Below are 17,813 nucleotides of genomic sequence, written 5' to 3'. Positions count from 1 at the left end.
CTCCTCATTCATTCAAATCACTGAGTGCCTTCTTGTTGCCATGCTTTGTGTTGGGTTCTGAGGATCACAGGGAAGAACATGTGGTCTTTATACTCAAGGATTACCATCTAATGGAGAAGACAGAGTTAATGAGATGATTATACAGACCTAAATTACGTAAAAAAAAATGAATAAATGTGGCAAAGGATAATTACTGCTGCAAAAGCATGTGATCTGTAATTTTGATTCGAGAAAGAGTTTCTTGGCCACCCTCCACTAGAAAAGGAGAAATTCAGTATAAACTCAAAGGACGGAACTTTCACAGGACAGTCTTCAAGTGCTGGTTGGAAGCAGCCTACTCAATAGTGCTATTAAAATAATTTCATAGATTTGCTACTTCTTATCACACCGCTGCTTCCTTCTCCCCCTCCCCATGACTGCATATAGTAAATGCTTATCCTCTTGTCCTCAGTTCATGGATGGAATGTTAAGTTGGACCATTTCTCTCTTCCCAATAAGCCAGGCACACACTCCTGGAGAGAAAATGGCAATCACATCCACATTAATCTCAGTAAAGCATTAGCTGCTAACCTGAAGCCTCCTCCATGGAGGGTAACAGATGGCACTGGGTCACCTATGCTAGAAGAAATGAAAACCTGATTATACTCTTCCTAATTTTCCCCCTCCTACGTGAAGCATGCTACAGCCACCTCGCAAAATATGGTCATGTGTCAAAGCTTAATTAGCCCGCACTTGTATGCCATCTACATTATGTTGGAAACTACGTTTCCAAGAGCAGGAGAAAACAGCTCAAAATATTCTGGCAGGAAGATGATTCTTAGAACACAAAGAAGAGAGAATAATGCAATAAGCTAGTTTATATTACCAAGGCCTTAATGATTTCTTAGATAAGCAGAAGCAGGAGAAAATGTCTTGGTTCCCTAACTGCAGTAGGGTTGGTCTACCTTCTATAAAAAATAGAAAACGCATGGCCTGGCATGAATGTATGTACTCATGAGGGGATGAGGAGTGGGTCTATTTGAAAGAAGTACAGTTCCCATGTATCCGGAATGCATCACAGGGTGACAAACCATCCTGCTTTGCCTGGGACTCAGGGGGTTTCCGGGATGCAGGAATTTCAATGCTAAAACGGAGCATGTCCCAGACAAATTGGGACGTGTTCATCACCTTCCATGCATGTAAACTGTGCTTATAAGAAAATCTTTTATATAAACTTAGAAGATCAAGTTGACCAAGCCAGTGCTGTTTCCTCTGCTCTCTCCTTCAACCAATGTGAAGGAAGCAGGCTGACTGTTCAGAGGAACATCAGAGGAGATCTTTCCTGTTCCTACACAGGCTCAGCTGTCCAGATTCCCCGTTCCTCCCTCACTATCTTCTCCTCTGGCCCAGCTCCTTGCACCTTCGCTGTCACCCTCACTGCTTTATGGCTGAACACACTCACTCGTTCACTGCAGCATGGGACGAGTCTCTCAGGCAGGCCCAGAGCTCCTTTTATATGTCCCAGGGATTTTTAACCAGGATACAGAAAACAATGGGATAAACTTTCAAAGTGATAAAAAGGCTCCACAAATCTCACAATAAAAATCTACTCTTGGAATTCTCTAATACATGCACGGAGCAGTTTCCTTATTTACTAATTGCATGCCTGAGAGAGTCAATCCCACCTCCAACCTATCCCCAACCCCTCTCTGCTTCTGATGTGCAGGCTTGACGAAGAGGCTGCTACCCTCGGCTCCTCCCACTTCTCATGGCCATAGGAGACAGCGAATGTAACACGAACCACATGGATTTTGGAGCTCTCTGTTCACAGCTGGTTTCAGATCCTGGCTCTGGTACTTTTTAGTTGAATATGCTTGGATGAATTACTTAATGACTCTAAATCTCAGTTTACTCATTATGTTGTCACAGAGACTGAAAAAAACACTAAAGAGTTACATTTACATGTTCCTAACTGCTTTGTTTGCTCACATGTTCAGCGTGATAGGTAATTATGAGGCCCAAGAATCTCAACAAAGAATGATGCAAGCCAGTTCTCTATATTTTCTTCATTAAGGCAAGTAAGTGGTTGAAGATTTGCTCCAAAATTGGAAATCAAAAGGGTTATCCATCAATGTCCCAGAAATTGCAGTTGACTCTCCCCTGTGGCACTGAGACAGCTGTAGAATTGGAAAATGGGGCTTAGACACTGAGCTAAAGGTATTTGAGCAAATAGTATGCACCAAGTCCCAGGTGGGGTAATCCCTCCTGACCTCACTGACTTGTGAGAATTAGTTGAGAATGGATCTAAAATCATGGAGGGCACAGAGTAAGCTCTCAATAACTATTGGATAAGTTGGGCAAACTCCTCCCCACCTTTTGATAAAGAAAATCAAAGGGTCACCTGGCTAGTCAGTAGTGTTTCTATCATTCCCATGCTTCCCCCTTCTTGCCTGCTTAGAATCCATGGTTCATCAACACGGTCAGTCTACCCCCTCACAACTCAACTCCTTTCATCAAACTCACCTGCCACAACCTGTAGCTGGTTGGAAGTAGCTGTTTGCATACCTTGTTCCTGCCCCCATCCACAGAATGAATTTGGATAAAAACATACACCTACGATATATTTGCATTCATAGCCGTAACTCTCAAGTATGTCCTTGCTACTTCCGAGCAATTCTACTACATTGCTCTAGTCAAGTCACGATCCCATCCTTTGGGGATACCACTTTTTTGCTTTCTCCTCACCCTCCTCAAATTCCCTGTTCCCAGCCTTCACTCCCAACTGATGACCTGGATTATTTGAGAACATAAGGCAATCAGACTTAGACTGCTTCATCTTCCCATAAGCAAACCTTTTCGCCAGCTCCATCCACACCCAGACCCGCCACATCCCTCCAGTGATGGGGGTGAGCTGTCCTTTCACCTACCTAGGGCCAGCATCTCCTCTTTTGCACTGGATCCCATCTTCTCTTACCTAAAGGAGGGCTTGACACCTACAGGTAACTTGTGTTTCCTTAGCACAGTGGTCGGCAAACTCATTAGTCAACAGAGCCAAATAGCAACAGTACAACGATTGAAATTTCTTTTGAGAGCTAAATTTTTTAACTTAAACTATATAGGTAGGTACATTGTTATTAACTTAATTAGGGTACTCCTAAGCTGGCCTTTGCTAAAAACGTCCTCAATCTGATTGAGGTACGTTCGCTGAGGTCGACCCCTTCCAACTCTCCCATCCACACTCGTCTTGTATACTTGTTTCAGATAGACAAGTGTGGATGGGAGAATTGGAAGGGGTTGACCTCAGCAAACGTACCTCAAAACAATGTACCTCCCCTGCGCTGCGTATCCCGCCGCCCGCCTGTGCTGCGTCTCCTGTCGCCCGACCGACCGACACCCCCCACTTCTTCTAATGCCACTTCTTCAAAATAGACTCGCCCAAGCTGAAAACGGACTTCTGCGCATGGGCCATGAAGTTTCAATCGCACTCTACGTGCATGCCCGCACGTGGTATTTTGTGGAAGAGCCACACTCAAGGGGCCAAAGAGCCGCATGTGGCTTGCGAGCCGCGGTTTGCCGACCACTGCCTTAGCATTATCAGTGAATTGAATTATTCCCATCAGCATACAAATATGTCCCAAATCTCCCATCTAAAAAACACACACACCTTATGTTTATCCCCATTCCTCTCTAACTACTAAGTGTGTGTGTGTGTGTGTGTGTGTGTGTGTGTGTGTTTACTATCTGCTGACCTGGTCTCCATTCAAGGCTGCAGGAGTTATAGAGCCAAATGCTATGAGCGTTGCAACTGGAAGACCTCGGCAGCCAGCCCTCTCCCACAATTGCTTTTAGCTGGTAAGAGCCACCTGCCCAAGATCATGTCCTCTTCCCAGATAACCCACAGTCAATGACTGCCTTATGCACCAGGCTAAAGGTGAAGGCCCCTTCCCCACAATGGGGGACCATTCTGAAAGGCCGTTCCAACTTCAGAGCTTACCATGGAGTCCCTGCACCCACTGTTGAAATGGCCTCACAGACAAGCTTTTAGCCTGTGGGCAGTCTTTCTTCCTTCCTTCCCCCACAGGAGTTAAGCTGAAAAGTCTTCACCAATAAACTTCTTGCACACAAATGTCCCTCTCAGAGTCTTTTCCTGGGGAACCCAACCTGTAACACCTCCATTAACATGCAAGCTGCACCAGTGCTGGGACCTCATCTGTCTGGTTATCAGCTGCATGCCCAGAGCCTTGAACAGGGCCTGGCACATAGTAGGTGTTCAATAAATAGTTCTGCATGATTTCAAAGCTAGTGCTCTCTGCCTCACAAACACTACCACGGAGACGTTCCTAACCTATAACTGCGATCCAGTTCAATTTGAAGTTCTGCCCTAGCTGCTGCATGCACCTGGTAGCAGCTGAAACATGCAGTTAGATTAATTGAAGGAACTCATTCTCACAAATGGTGAACCTGGGGGAACTCAAGCGAGGCAGTGTAATTACTTTGGTGGCATCGACACAGGAGAAGGCCCCTGGAGAGCCCAGCACTGGGCTCAGCCGCCGAGTTCCCATCTTAACTTTGGATTTCCTTGGACCTCTGTCACTTGAAGTCAAACAACATCATTTTAACAAGTTTTGAGTATGTGAGTAATTTCTCCTTTTCTTCGGCCCTGCTATGTAAACCGATATTAAAGACTAGAATATTTATCACGTTGACAGCTCCTGCCTGGTAGATTAGATTTTGTTAGGAAGCTGAGTTTTCCTCTGAGAGCATTCAACTCCGTATCTTCCTATTCTTGACTTCCACTCGAGACACTTTTTGGTATTAGCTCTACACCACAGTAAAATGGGAGGCAGCCAATAGAAATAGTTGAGTATGTGGGCCACCTTCATTGGAGTCTCTTGGGGAAACACAAATGCAGTTACAAAGTAAAAAGCCCATCTGTTCAGGAATGATGCTGTGTCATTGGGAGACACATCATCACAGCTCATATTCCAGTGACGTGTCTACCACCATACTTTACCAAATCACTAGGAAGGCTATGTCCTGGGACATCTATCCAAATGCAGAGAGAATCAAACTCTGACTCTGCTAATCTGATATCAATGCAAGGACATTAGTGAAAATAGGATGCTCTCACTGAATGAATTGTCCTTGGCTTTCATTACTGATTTGTTTAAAATATTTATTGATTTCAGAGAGGAAGGGAGAGGGAGAGAGAGACGGAAACATCAATGTGAGCGAGAATCATTGATTGACTGCCTTCTGCATACCCCACACTGGGGATCAAGCCCACAACCCTGGCATATGCCCTGACGAGGAATCAAACCATAACCTCATGGTTCATAGGTCGATGCTCGACCACTGAGCCATGCCGGCTGGGCTCATGACCGGATGATTTCTTGACTTCATCTGGTTCTTTGCAAAAGCCAGAGACACAGCTGCCTGTATACTGCAGGTAAGACCATAACTCAAGGAAACAAGTGCACCAGCACACACAATGTTACAGAGCACCACGCTGTCTTGCACACCATCAGTATAACTGTGCAGCCATTTCCTGGTCACAGGTGAGACAGAAGGTGAAAGGTACACGGAGACAGCTCTTTCCTGGCCTCCGCTAAAGACAAACATTCATTTCCTCAGTTAAAGCAACTAGTAAGACCAGATGCCATCTCTGTTTCTGGAAAATTACAGTGAAGGAGAGCTCAGAGGTCTCTGGGACTGGACGTTAGGCTGCAGAATTAGTCAGTTTTACCTACAGACCAAGCCCAGAGTTTCCTAACATGGTTTCAGGAAATGAAAGCCACACACGGCAGGTAAAATTCAGAATAAACACTAGCAGTTTGAAAGAGAGAAACATGGTGTCCTCCACTCTTCCTATTGTAGGAATTATCTTGAGACCTGGTTAGACTCTGCAGCAACATGGAAAATATCAGAAATGAAAAGCAACCCCTTTTATGAGAGCAAAATTACAGTGTTGACATGAGAATGAACCTGTCCATTTCCAATCATCCATTCAATGGACAAAGAGCCCATTTCAGGGAATCATCTACAGATGTTCTTTTAATAGCTTTTGCTTTAACAGTCAACTGGGGGCTCAGCTTTTTATAATTTGGTTTCCCAGAAAAAGCATCCTCTTCTCTTAAGAGACTATTCAGTACCTCTGTGATCTACAGAATTCACTCTGGCACAATGTACTCATCTCATGGATGCTAATTAACCCCGGAAAGTAGAGAGTGTGGAGAAAGGCCCCTTTCCAGAATAGCCTACAGGCCAACTCATAGCCCCTCCCTCTGTTTCCACTACACTGGGTCTTTGAAAACACTGCAAATTCTTCCAGGCTCTATGCAGCTGGGAACACTTCCCACTTCGATTTTTGAACTTGTAGACATGTAATAAACTGTTGCTAGGTACTGTTGACTGAAGCCATTGCAATCAGACCAGCTATTCAGAAGCAGGGTGACAGGAATTAAGAGCAGAAGGGAAAGCCCATGCCCTTTTGTGGGTTCAAGATGGAGGATGGGGAGGGGAGAGGCTTAGGAAGGGGGATGGTGTGAGTGGGGAGACTTTGAAACAACGCATTAAATCCCCTTTGATCCTGCCCTTAAGCTCTTTAGAAAACCTAATCTCCATAGACGTAGTTTCATTTTGATTACAAATAAAATATTTTTCGACCAATGATAATTAATGAAGAGGAGAAAGCAGAGAAACAGCCCAGCTGATTCCCCTCTTCTTAAGTAGGTACCCTGACAGCGCACCATTTCATTTAAATATTTGTTTTGTTCTCCCTTCTATCTGCCTCATTCCACAAAAGACTTAATATGGCTTACAGTAAAAAATGTTTCTATATAACATTATGTATAACAAAAAAGAAATCAAAGCAGGATCCAGAGAGTAAGTCAGTGTGTTATAATGTCCCACTGATTTTATTACAGGTAGAAATTTGGCTCTGAAGGTCTTGACCCTCAAAGGAAAATGGACAACACAGTTACACTGTTCTATTAGGGGAGTGGGGCGGGAGGGGGGGGGGGCGCGAGAGGGGAGTACATCAATTATGCAGAGGAGGCCAGGTTTTTTCTAGCACTTAGTGTTCAAGAAATTTCTTACCTCGGGCTTCCTTCAGCAACACCTAATGACACAATGTCCTTTACAAAATGCCAGCAGTAATTTAAAAGGTAGATCCCTCCCTCCAAACTGCTCATAAATTTGAGTTTTATAAAGCAAAATGAATCTTAAAAGTGTTTGAATTGGTGGGAGAGGAAAAATTTTGGCCTGTAAGTTATCACCTTTCAATTGATCATTCTGTTAACTTTGGATTGTTTTATGTGAAATTTTCTCAGATAAAGGCCAATGTGCGTAGTGGAGAGAACATGGTGGAAGCCACAGATGGCCATGCAATGTGGCCAATGAAATATGGATGGAAGTGACATTGGCCAGTTTTGTACCTAAGGCTCATGTGACATTGTGTGCCTCTGCTTGCTCTTCTGGGAGCTTCTGATCTCAGCCAGAAGGACACGCTTTAGGAAGTTGCTACCACCTTCAGCTTGGGCCACAGAACACACCTGACCTTGACTTGAAGCTTGAATGAGACCTGCCCCAGCAGACCATAAGACCTTACATCACAAACTGTAGACTCTACTATAACTTTCACCACATTATTTTATTTTTTTTCCCTTCAAGTTTCAACTTTTATTTCATTTTATTATTTTTTAAATTAAATGTATTGGTATGACATTGGTTATCAGGTTCATTTAAGCTCCATTGTACATTTCTTGGATACAAGATCTGTATATTGCACTGTGTGCCCACCACCCAAAGTCAGACCATCTTCCATCACCATGTATTAGATCCCCTCCAACCTACCATATATCTCACCACATTCTATGCAGCACCATTGACCTATGTTGACTAAAAGTACAATACTACTGATGGCATAAAACACTGAGATTATTATTACATGGGTTGCTTCTGTTAACATAATTCCCAGGGTCAGCTATTTCTTTTATTCCTTTTTAAATTTATTAGGGGTAACCTGTTAATAGCATCATGCAAGTTTCAGGTGTATAATTCTATAATACATCATCTATGGATTGCCATAGTATTCTTACCACCCAAAGTCCAAGTCCATCACCATATATTTCAGGGTTAGCTATTTCTCTGTTAAATTAAAATTAAATTGTAGAAACACTATGTGCTGGGCACAATCATATGAGCATGCCAATAAACGGATCCTCGCCACAATTCTTTTAAAAATATATATTTTTATTGATTTTTGAGAAATAATAAGAGAGAGAGAGAGAGAGAAACATCAATGTGAGAGAAAACCATCAATTGACTGCCTCCCATACGCACTCCTACTGGGGATTGAACCCACAACCTGGGTATGTGCCCTGACCAGGAATTGAACCTGGTGACTTTTGGGTGCATGGGATGATGCTCAACCAACTAAGCCACACCAGCCAGAGCCACAGTCTATATACATAAAAGCCTAAGTGACCATCTGACCATTTGAACATTGGACCGGCAGCTATGACACACACTGACCACCAGGGGGCAGATGCTCGACGCACAGCATGGAAACATGAAACAGACTGATGAATCTCAGAGGGAAGAGGGAAGTGGGGAGGGTGAGAAGAGATTAACCAAAGATCTTATATGCATACTAGAGGCCTGGTGCACAGATTCGTGCACTGGTGGGGTACCTCAACCTGGCCTGCAGGGATCAGGCCAAAACCGGCAGTCTGACATCCCCCAAGGGGTCCCGGATTGCAAGAGGGCACAGGCCAGGCTGAGGGACCCCACCGGTGCCCGTGCACAGGTCCTCTAGTTCTTTAATATTAAATCCCCTTTAAGATCAGAAAGCAGGCTGGAGAAGATAAAATAACTTGTATAAGGACTGCCGGAGTCCAAGTGCGTTCCTTTTCTCTATGCAACCTGCTACTTTCATAGTTTATTTACTGTGCTCCATATGGTGTAGTCACTATAAAGCAAATGGCAATTGGGGGGAAAAATAACTTGCCTGCCATTTCTCTTCTTCATAGCTAGAGAAAGAGTTTACTAACATCAGTGTCAATGATCATAAAGTGAAAACGTCCTGGGCCTTAAATTTGCTTTTCAAATACCAGTATTTCAGAGGCAGATTACCTGACTCCAATAATATGCCTCAAACCTGGCACTGTGTGTGCAACGGAGAGGGAATATTTTCATCCATTATAAGAGGCTGTCAGAGGAAAACATTTTCCTGAGATCCTACCCAAGAGAGCAGCATGTGAAGCAACATTATCATATTTTACTGAACTTTCATATACTCCATGCAGGAAAATATATATTTTATCTCTTGAAAAGCCTTGGTAACAAAAGGATAAAATATCCATCTAAAACTCCAAGTACATTCTAATAATGCTGCATTCATGTTAATAACATTAAAGAAAATTCACGGGCTCGGCAGCCCATCTGACTGTGCTAGGAATGACTGTCCTTCGGTTGCAGGGGGAAAGCTCAACCCCGTGGCTTTGCCCACCCTTTCCAGCAGGGTGCAGGTGGCAGCTGAGGGGCCCAGGGGGAGGGCATCCATTTAGAAAATCTCCCTCCCAATGAACAAGAGGTGGGGAGAAATTCCTTATGCAAGGCGAGCTAAGTACAAGCTTAGTTTCATTTGCATGTTCCTGTAGAATGACAAGGGTATAAATTCTAGCCTCTCAGAGCCCATTTACATAAAGGTTTCAGGGCACTCTCAGGAAACACTAAAAGGGACTTCGGAACTGACAGTGATTCTGGTTCTTAAGAATCTCAAGAAACGTGAGGAGAGGAAATGTACCAACCGTTGGTCGTTGGGTGAATTACTCTGAGGAACAGAGTTCTAAAGGCCTATGTCTTGAGCGAGGCAGCCTCTTGTTGGTGACTCAGAGCATCCCTGCTGATTCCCATCGGGCGTGGTTACTTAACCTGCTTGGCTTCCAGATGGATCCCCAGGGATCTTGCTTTAAGGGGCTCCTATGAAACTGGAAAAGCCATACTGTCTTCAGGGGCAGTGGTCGGCAAACTCATTAGTCAACAGAGCCAAATATCAACAGGACAACGATTGAAATTTCTTTTGAGAGCCAAATTTTTAAAACTTAAACTATATAGGTAGGTACACTGTTATTAACTTAATTAGGGTACTCCTAAGGCTTAGGAAGAGCCACACTCAAGGGGCCAAAGAGCTGCATGTGGCTCGCGAGCCGCAGTTTGCCGACCATGGTTCTGGGGAAATGCAAAAGAAGGCTGGAGTCCCTTCAAGGTCAGACCATTTGGGCTTGGAGAAACTCCAGCGCCAGGATGGGGCCACAGTGCCATGTTTCGGCAGTGCCAGCGAGAGCAGGGTGGCGTCCTGGGGGTGGGAGAAGCAGGGGTGACACTAGCTCCATAGACACTGGCCTCCCAGGAAGCATGCGCCACCCAAGACCATGCAGAAGGGAGAGGCCCAGGAGGCTGGGAGCGGCTCCCAACAACGGTCGTGAGTGGGGACGCTGAGCTGAATACCGTTGCCATTGCAAGCCTTCGATTTGATTGCCCTATTCTTGGTGTGACGAGACCTGAAGGTCACCTTTGAATTCTTTTCAGTCTTAGCGCTGGATGTGGAGAAGAACAAACTTAAAATGTCCATCCATTATCATCCTTATTATCCACAGAGAAGAACAGGCAGGCTGAGAAATGAATGGCAGGGATGTGGCAGCTTCGCCCTGGTAAATTATGCACATCCTAGGAAATGACTTAAAGGATGAGTGCCTAGGAGACACTGGCTGTTTATGCTGGCCAGTCTTTCGAGGTGCATGCCTTCAAAAGTTGTGCTTGATTTGCTCTGAGCCCAGGAGGACCTGGACATGTGCCTACGGGGGTTTCATGTTCTCTGGGGGAATAACTCAGAGGCAGGCACTCCAAGGTGTGTCCTCATCACATACGAGGAGAGGGCGAGCAAGCAGGAGAGAGAGAGAGAACAGGTGACAGAGATTCCACTGCCTCCCTCTATACCGAGAGAAAGCACACGTATTTGTGTCCTAGAAATTAAAGCTGTATGTCTTTCTCTCGACACCACAGCTGCCAGATCTGGTGTTTGAGGCCAATAACTATCTTGGACATTTTATGTGTTCCTTTTTTTTTTTTTTTAAATGAAGGAAGTAGGGAAATTAACCGCCATTCGGAAACGACATTCAGTGTGTGCTTCGCCACCTTGCCAGGGAAGAGAGTGGCAGCCAGACCTGGGGCACCACCTCTAAGGATAAAGCATAGATGATGCCAGAGCGAAACAAACAGCCCGCAGAGATGAAAACAGCAGGCTGAGCCCGGTGCCAGCCCGGCACAGGGCACCGCCGTTCCTCCTTCTTGCAAATTATGCCAAAGAGAAGAAAACCGGCGGAAGGTCAGGGCTCTTCTGATCCCATTCCCTACTCTTCCTAAACCCTGATATAGATGGGAAATATTCCTTCCTCATCTTCAGCTCCCCTGCAACGTTCTGGGAAGGAACCCAGCGTTGCGGTCAGACAACGTGAGGTTGAAAGGTCTTCTCCTTCTCGTCTCTGCAAACTGTAGGCGCATTATTTAACAACTGCACATTTCACTCTCCCGGTGTGTGAAACTGACCATCTCAGGTTGTTTGGGCAATAAAACGGGATAAAATATATATGTGTAAATGGAGGTAGTAGGTACTCAATATGTTTAGTTCCTTTCTCTTCCATCTATTTGTGATTTCAGGATCTGGGGCATTTGTTCACTCATCTATTTATCATTTCACTCAATAAACCTTTATCGAGCACTTTCTTTATGCTATGCACTTTGCTGCAAACCAGCAGCTGTCAGCCAGAGCCATAAAAATCAGAGGGCCAAAGGAGCCCAGACTGCAGGGCGAAAGGGGCCACCATTATTCAAGATCCTGTGCCTCGTATCTGTTGATGCTTTAATCGCGCAGTCCGTGTGTGTGTGTGTGTGTGTGTGTGTGTGTGTGTGTGTGTGTGTGTAGGGGGGCGGGGGGCATGCTAGACCCATGGTAACTGGCAAAGACAATATGTCCATCCAAATAGATTTCGTTGCTCCCACTTGAATCATCATCAAGGGACTCTGGGTATTGTTAATTCACCTCTGAAAGGTGATAAATGTATACACTTTCTCTTCGGCTATATGGGTCCCAGTCTATGAAAAGGCAAATTAAAGGCCTCACCAAACGTGTCATTATGGGTGTTGGTGTAACATTTGACCTTCTTGTGTCTTCGCAATCCTTTTAATTTTCTATTTCTAATCACAGTGTGTAGCGATCTGGGACACACAGAACCGTTGACTACCCAGTATGAGTGAAGTTCCTTATTTATCTATTGTACGTGATCACTTACTTCTTCCCATTACATTCTTCCAAGTGGGTAACTTACAGTTATTAACTTTCAGGAAGCCCTTATATATCATAGCATCATACCATTAAGCCTTTTGGAAATTCATCACAAATCAGTATACAGATGACATTGATGTCTTATTGCGATTCATTCCTCCTGGGCCGTTTTCAGCAGTTCATTTTTTATATCCCTGCAGAGCTGAAATATGGCTCACTCCAGTATCTGTCCTTTTTGTAATCGCAAAAGGAAAGCTTGGCAGTTGCCGTATATTATACTCTTGAGAAAAATGCTAGTAATACTTGGAATTGATTGAATAGCGTGGACTCAGGACTGCCTGGCACAGGCTATTTCCTCATTCCTATTTAGATATTTTTTTTTCCTCCCCTGATTCTTACCTTTTGGATCCAGAGACTGCAAAGAGCATCATTAAAAGGCAATGAGTTGAAGAAGGATCACTTACTTGGAAAAACCTAAAAGCTCCTCCCTATCTTCTCCCTTCAGATTCTCAAACATGTTGATAGTATGTGTTTACAGTGTTGTAGCTATGCCGCTGGAAACAGTATCATTGACAAGAGGCTGGTGGACGGGCTGGAGGTGGAAAAGGGACAAGGGCATCCCTGGTTCTGGGCTAGTGGTGATTTAAACTGGAGAAGTTGAAAATTTGTGACTATCAAGGCATACTCTGTACCCATCCACCAACCTTGCCTTTGCAAATATGTGATTAGGAGGAATTCAGGCTTACAAGAGGCAAGCATGTAAAGGAGATGTATTAAAGAGGAATTCGGGTGATGGGAAGGCAAGTCCGAGTCCCATATAATCACTTCTGTGCTCCCCCTCCTCCCCAGTTAGTGGAAACTGGGCTTGTGGAGGGCAGAATATAGGGCACAGTCAGTTCAGTCCCAATGACACCTCAGGAGACCAAACGATGGTCCATATGAATATTTGTGAAACTTCCTTTTCAACACCAGGTGTAATAGGTCTGTTGACGGTCCCATCTGGACTCCCTCTTCTGGGCTAGTGGACCACGGGCCTCCCAGCTGCTATGAGCGTTGGCTACAATCAACTCACCCTCCTCGTGGGAACTGCCCTTGGCCTGTAAGAACTGTGGCGGTAAATGCTTATCAACCAACTTTCCAGGAAAAAAAATTAAAGCCCTAATGGACAGATTTCACTGGTGTAAACACTACTACCTTCAAGTTAGCAACCTAATAAATGCAGAGTTTCAGAAAGAGATTCATAAATGGGCTCTTGAAAGCCAGTGTGAGGGACTTCTCCAGGGTCGCAAAGCATAAGAGGTGCCTTGTCTGGGAATGCCAGGGAGGGTATATCCCTGTGGCGTCAGGCTCCAGGTGGACCCTGCTTGAACCCATATGGTTGCTGAACAGCACCCCTGGCCTGCTTCCCCCATTACTTCGAGGCCTACCTTTGGCCACACTTCCTCAGCAAGTCATTTGCACAAGACTTTCCATCTCAGGCTCTAAACCTGGGCTTGGAGAGCAGCAGACCCCGAAAGGGTCTTAATGATCTACTCTGTCCCACAAATACACATGAAGTTTTATGGACCATTTGCATCCCAAAGCTTCAGTGTAAATGGACCCTAATGAGTTCCAAATGGGTCAGAATAACATATCTGTGAACATTTCATATCGGTTACCCAAGAAAAACCAGCACCACAGCCACATATTTAGATGGCAAAAATGCTATCTCTACTATTTGCTTTCATCACACACAGGTAGAGCCAGAACATCTAACATTTAAAGGCCCTCCTGCCAACGTAATTTCATTCTACCTACTTTTCCTTGGTAGCCCATATTCTAGCACCTCTGTAAAGCCTGGTTCAACCAACCCAACTTCTTACCCCCTTAAAATTAATGCCAGATTGATCGATCTTCTAATTAATCATTTCACTGTTTCCTTAGTATCTATTCTACTCTTCTTTCAAACAGTTATTTAAAGGGATTATTGCCACTTAGTTTTGTGTCTCTATGCTTTCTCCCCTAATATAACATAAAACCTCACTCGGAAAAGGTTTCAGAACAGACTTAGGAATTGCAAAGATTTATTGTGGTCAACTAAATTCTGCTGTCAGGTTCATGGGAAAACTTACAAATAGAGAAGTGGTAAAAATTTTAAGCCACAAACCAATTCACAGGTCTTATTTTTTCCAGCTTAGTATTTCAGTCACACTGTAGGAAAAGTGTCTAGTGTAGGATCCTGGTTTCTAGTGGCAGGTTCTGTTGACAGTGAACTTACTTTTCTCACCATGGGGCTTTCCTATATTTTTCCCACTTAAGCCAATGCCACTTCGACTAATTCTACAAAACCCTTTCCTTGTAACCAAGGGTAATCAAGGGTAATCTTGGTTCAACTCAAATCAACCAGCATGATCATAGATAACTCCAGGGATATAAAATAAAAATATAAAAGCACATTTATTTTGAGGAGCTCAAAGACAGAGGGAAAGAAGGCAAGTAAGACTATAGGCCAAGTTCCAGATCCTAAAAGAAATATAAACAAGGAATTTAAGATTTTATCTATAAAAGTTCTATGTATCAGGTAGGAACTGGATAAAAAATACTTTCCTTGCCGAAACCGGTTTGGCTCAGTGGATAGAGCGTTGGCCTGCGGACTGAAAGGTCCCAGGTTCGATTCCGGTCAAGGGCATGTACCTGGGTTGCGGGCACATCCCCAGTAGGAGATGTGCAGGAGGCAGCTGATCGATGTTTCTCTCTCATCGATGTTTCTAACTCTCTATCTCTCTCCCTTCCTCTCTGTAAAAAATCAATAAAATATATTTTAAAAAAAAATACTTTCCTTTATGAAAATACAAACACAAGCTTAAAACCTACCATTGGATATAAGGTAAACGAAATCTCACTGCTCAACTGAAATGAATATCCTCTATTATACCCAAGGCACAACCTGTTTTGATGCTCATGTGACTATTATTACTCTTTGTATTCTTGTGTTCAGGTTGAATTTCGCCCCTCCCTCGTGCTAAGAAAATCCCTCAGCTCATCATCCAAGCCTATGCCAGGCCAAACAGGTTAAAACAAACTCAGTAATCCAGGGCACGGACCGTGGTGGAGCTGCTTCATGGGTCTGTAAGTAAGCGACATTTAAACATGGCAGGAATAATGCTCACGCATAAAGATGCGACGTAAAACACATAATGACTGGGACACATTTAACATGCTGATACCCACCTGATCGCAGACTTCCAAATGCGCAAGGTTTTTAAGCCTTTTGAGTCGGATTCACATTTCTTCACGGCAAAATGAAATTCAGAGCAGGGCTTTGAATTCCCACTTCCCGAATAAATCTTCAACTCATTAAAAATCACCTTTTAGACGGCTCGCCAGCACGTTTTCGCTATTGTCTATTGGGTTTAGGCATTTCATTTACCAGCTTTTTCCTCCTCCTAACCTTCTGTGTGTGTTTTTTCCGCCTTTCACAAATGCAAAGGGACCCATCAGACAGTTCTCAGCTCTTCAAACAGCTGACAACACAAATCGTGCCAGATATAAATATTTACATCGTCAAAAGTAAATGTTTCCAAAATTCCAAACTCCAATGCATTTGAAAATTGACTTGGATCAGGTACACTTTTCGGAATCAAGAATTTTTTAAAAATCACTTGTCAACAACAACAACAAAACACACCAAAAAAAGCCCTAAGAGTAATTTTTACCACCAGGCTCTCTCTCAGTCCCTTCTTTCCCAATGAATTTTAGGGGAAACTTATCTTGAAATGAGGTCCCCCCTCCCTTTCACAACATTTCCCTCTAAGATGGTGTATTGAAAAGTGAAAATTACATTCCCCTTATTTGTGTTAGCTTTCCACCTTTCCATCCCACTCTCAATGTACCCTTTATGCAAAAACACTTTAAATGCTTGCCATAACTCTTAGGAAAAAGACCCAGGTCCTTCGCACAGCCTCAGGATCTGGCCTCTGCCTTCCCCCTCCATCCACAAGTCCCCACTACCTCCTCCCTGGTCTCTGTCCTTCCGCCTTTCTGGTCATCTTTCAGATAATTTCTGGACATCCGTTACCAACCCTCATTCTACTTTGGGCTTTTCCCTTTGCCTAGAATACAGCTATTCCCTCCATCACCCTCTCTACGAAAGAAAGATAATTGAGGATTTAGTTAACGCGGCCACTTGTCCTTCTTAAACACTGGTCAGCGACCTTATCCATCCTCATGACTTGACTGGAATGAGTCCCCTTTTTAGAGAGAGAAGTACATAGAACCCACAACAAGTTCCTTTCGGGGTTTGTAAAAATAAAACTGAACATGGAACAACAATTAGGCTAGGTTAGTTTTCTATGAAACCAGAGCAATAAACTATGCCAACTGCATAGAACCCTGCTACAGAAATGCTTCCCAAGTTATATGCATAACAGCACACAAATACTATATGGCTAAATAGTCTTAGAAATGCTTCCCAAGTTATATGCATAAACAGCACACAAATACTATATGGCTAAATAGTCTTAGCCACATGCAAGGTCTGTTATAACTTGCCTTGTGACCGAAGTCAAGGATACTAACAACACTTTGATTAGTCATTAGCGTTTCTTTCTTTTTTTTTTTTTTAGTGACAGTTATGCATTAGAAAAAAAAATTCCAATATCATAAGGGAAAAAATTACTTACAAAGTCTGTGGTAAGTGAGGTGCGTACACTGCATAAATGGAGAAGAGTAGAGCCCTAGGAGCCCAAGCCCTAGAGAACCAGCCGCCCGCAGTAACAAAAGGTGTCCATAATCGTAAGCCCAACCAATGTCTTGCTCACAAATGATCTCCCATTCCTCTTGACTGCCCAACAGCTAAATGACCTTCAAACACAATTTTCTCTATGGATGTGTGTTTCCACCTTCAACAATCTACTCAACAGTACAAGGTTGCCGAATAGAAATGAATCAGCAAGAGGAATGCTAGATTCCAGCGCTGAGAAGACCCCATGGGCATAACTACACAAGTTAAGGAGGAGCCCAGTCATAGGGGGAGGAGGGAGAAGGAGAGGGATGCCGGAGTGAGACGCATACAGCACAGCTCAGCATTTCTGTGCAGGAGCTAGGATTCTTAGCCAGCAAGATGCTTCGAGGAAGATGAATTATTGATTTTCTTATAAATCATCTAGAGTGAAATTTGGTTTGTTTTTTCCTTTTAAAATGATAAATGTCTGATTTTACTTTTGTGAAAAATTTTATTTTCACCTTGTTCAGGTAAAAAGACGCTCCAGTAAAGAGGTTTCTGGGAAAAAGGATTTTCCCAGCATGATATACAAAGGAGGCAACTCTGTGTTCTGACCTTCATGGGGTACCAAGGGCTAGAACCTCAGGCAACCTCCAGAGGTTACAAAGTAATTAGAAACATGAGGGCTTCACTAGCTAGGGAGAAAAAACCCCACACAGTTTAGACATAATTAGATGTGCTGGCAGTAGGCCTGAGGTCTAGGTGAGAAGGCAAACTCATCGCAGA

At 43.8% G+C, this 17,813-nt stretch overlaps 1 protein-coding gene across 1 annotated transcript in view; it reads right to left on the bottom strand.

Annotated features, from left to right (window-relative positions):
• CA10 (carbonic anhydrase 10) overlaps positions 1-17,813 on the bottom strand; it is a 373,963-nt gene that overhangs the window by 205,187 nt on the left and 150,963 nt on the right. The gene's annotated exons all lie outside the window — the stretch shown is intronic.

Source organism: Myotis myotis, unplaced genomic scaffold, assembly GCF_014108235.1.
Source record: "Myotis myotis isolate mMyoMyo1 unplaced genomic scaffold, mMyoMyo1.p scaffold_m19_p_17, whole genome shotgun sequence".
Lineage (NCBI taxonomy): Eukaryota > Metazoa > Chordata > Mammalia > Chiroptera > Vespertilionidae > Myotis > Myotis myotis.
This window is presented reverse-complemented; position numbering and strand designations above follow the sequence as displayed.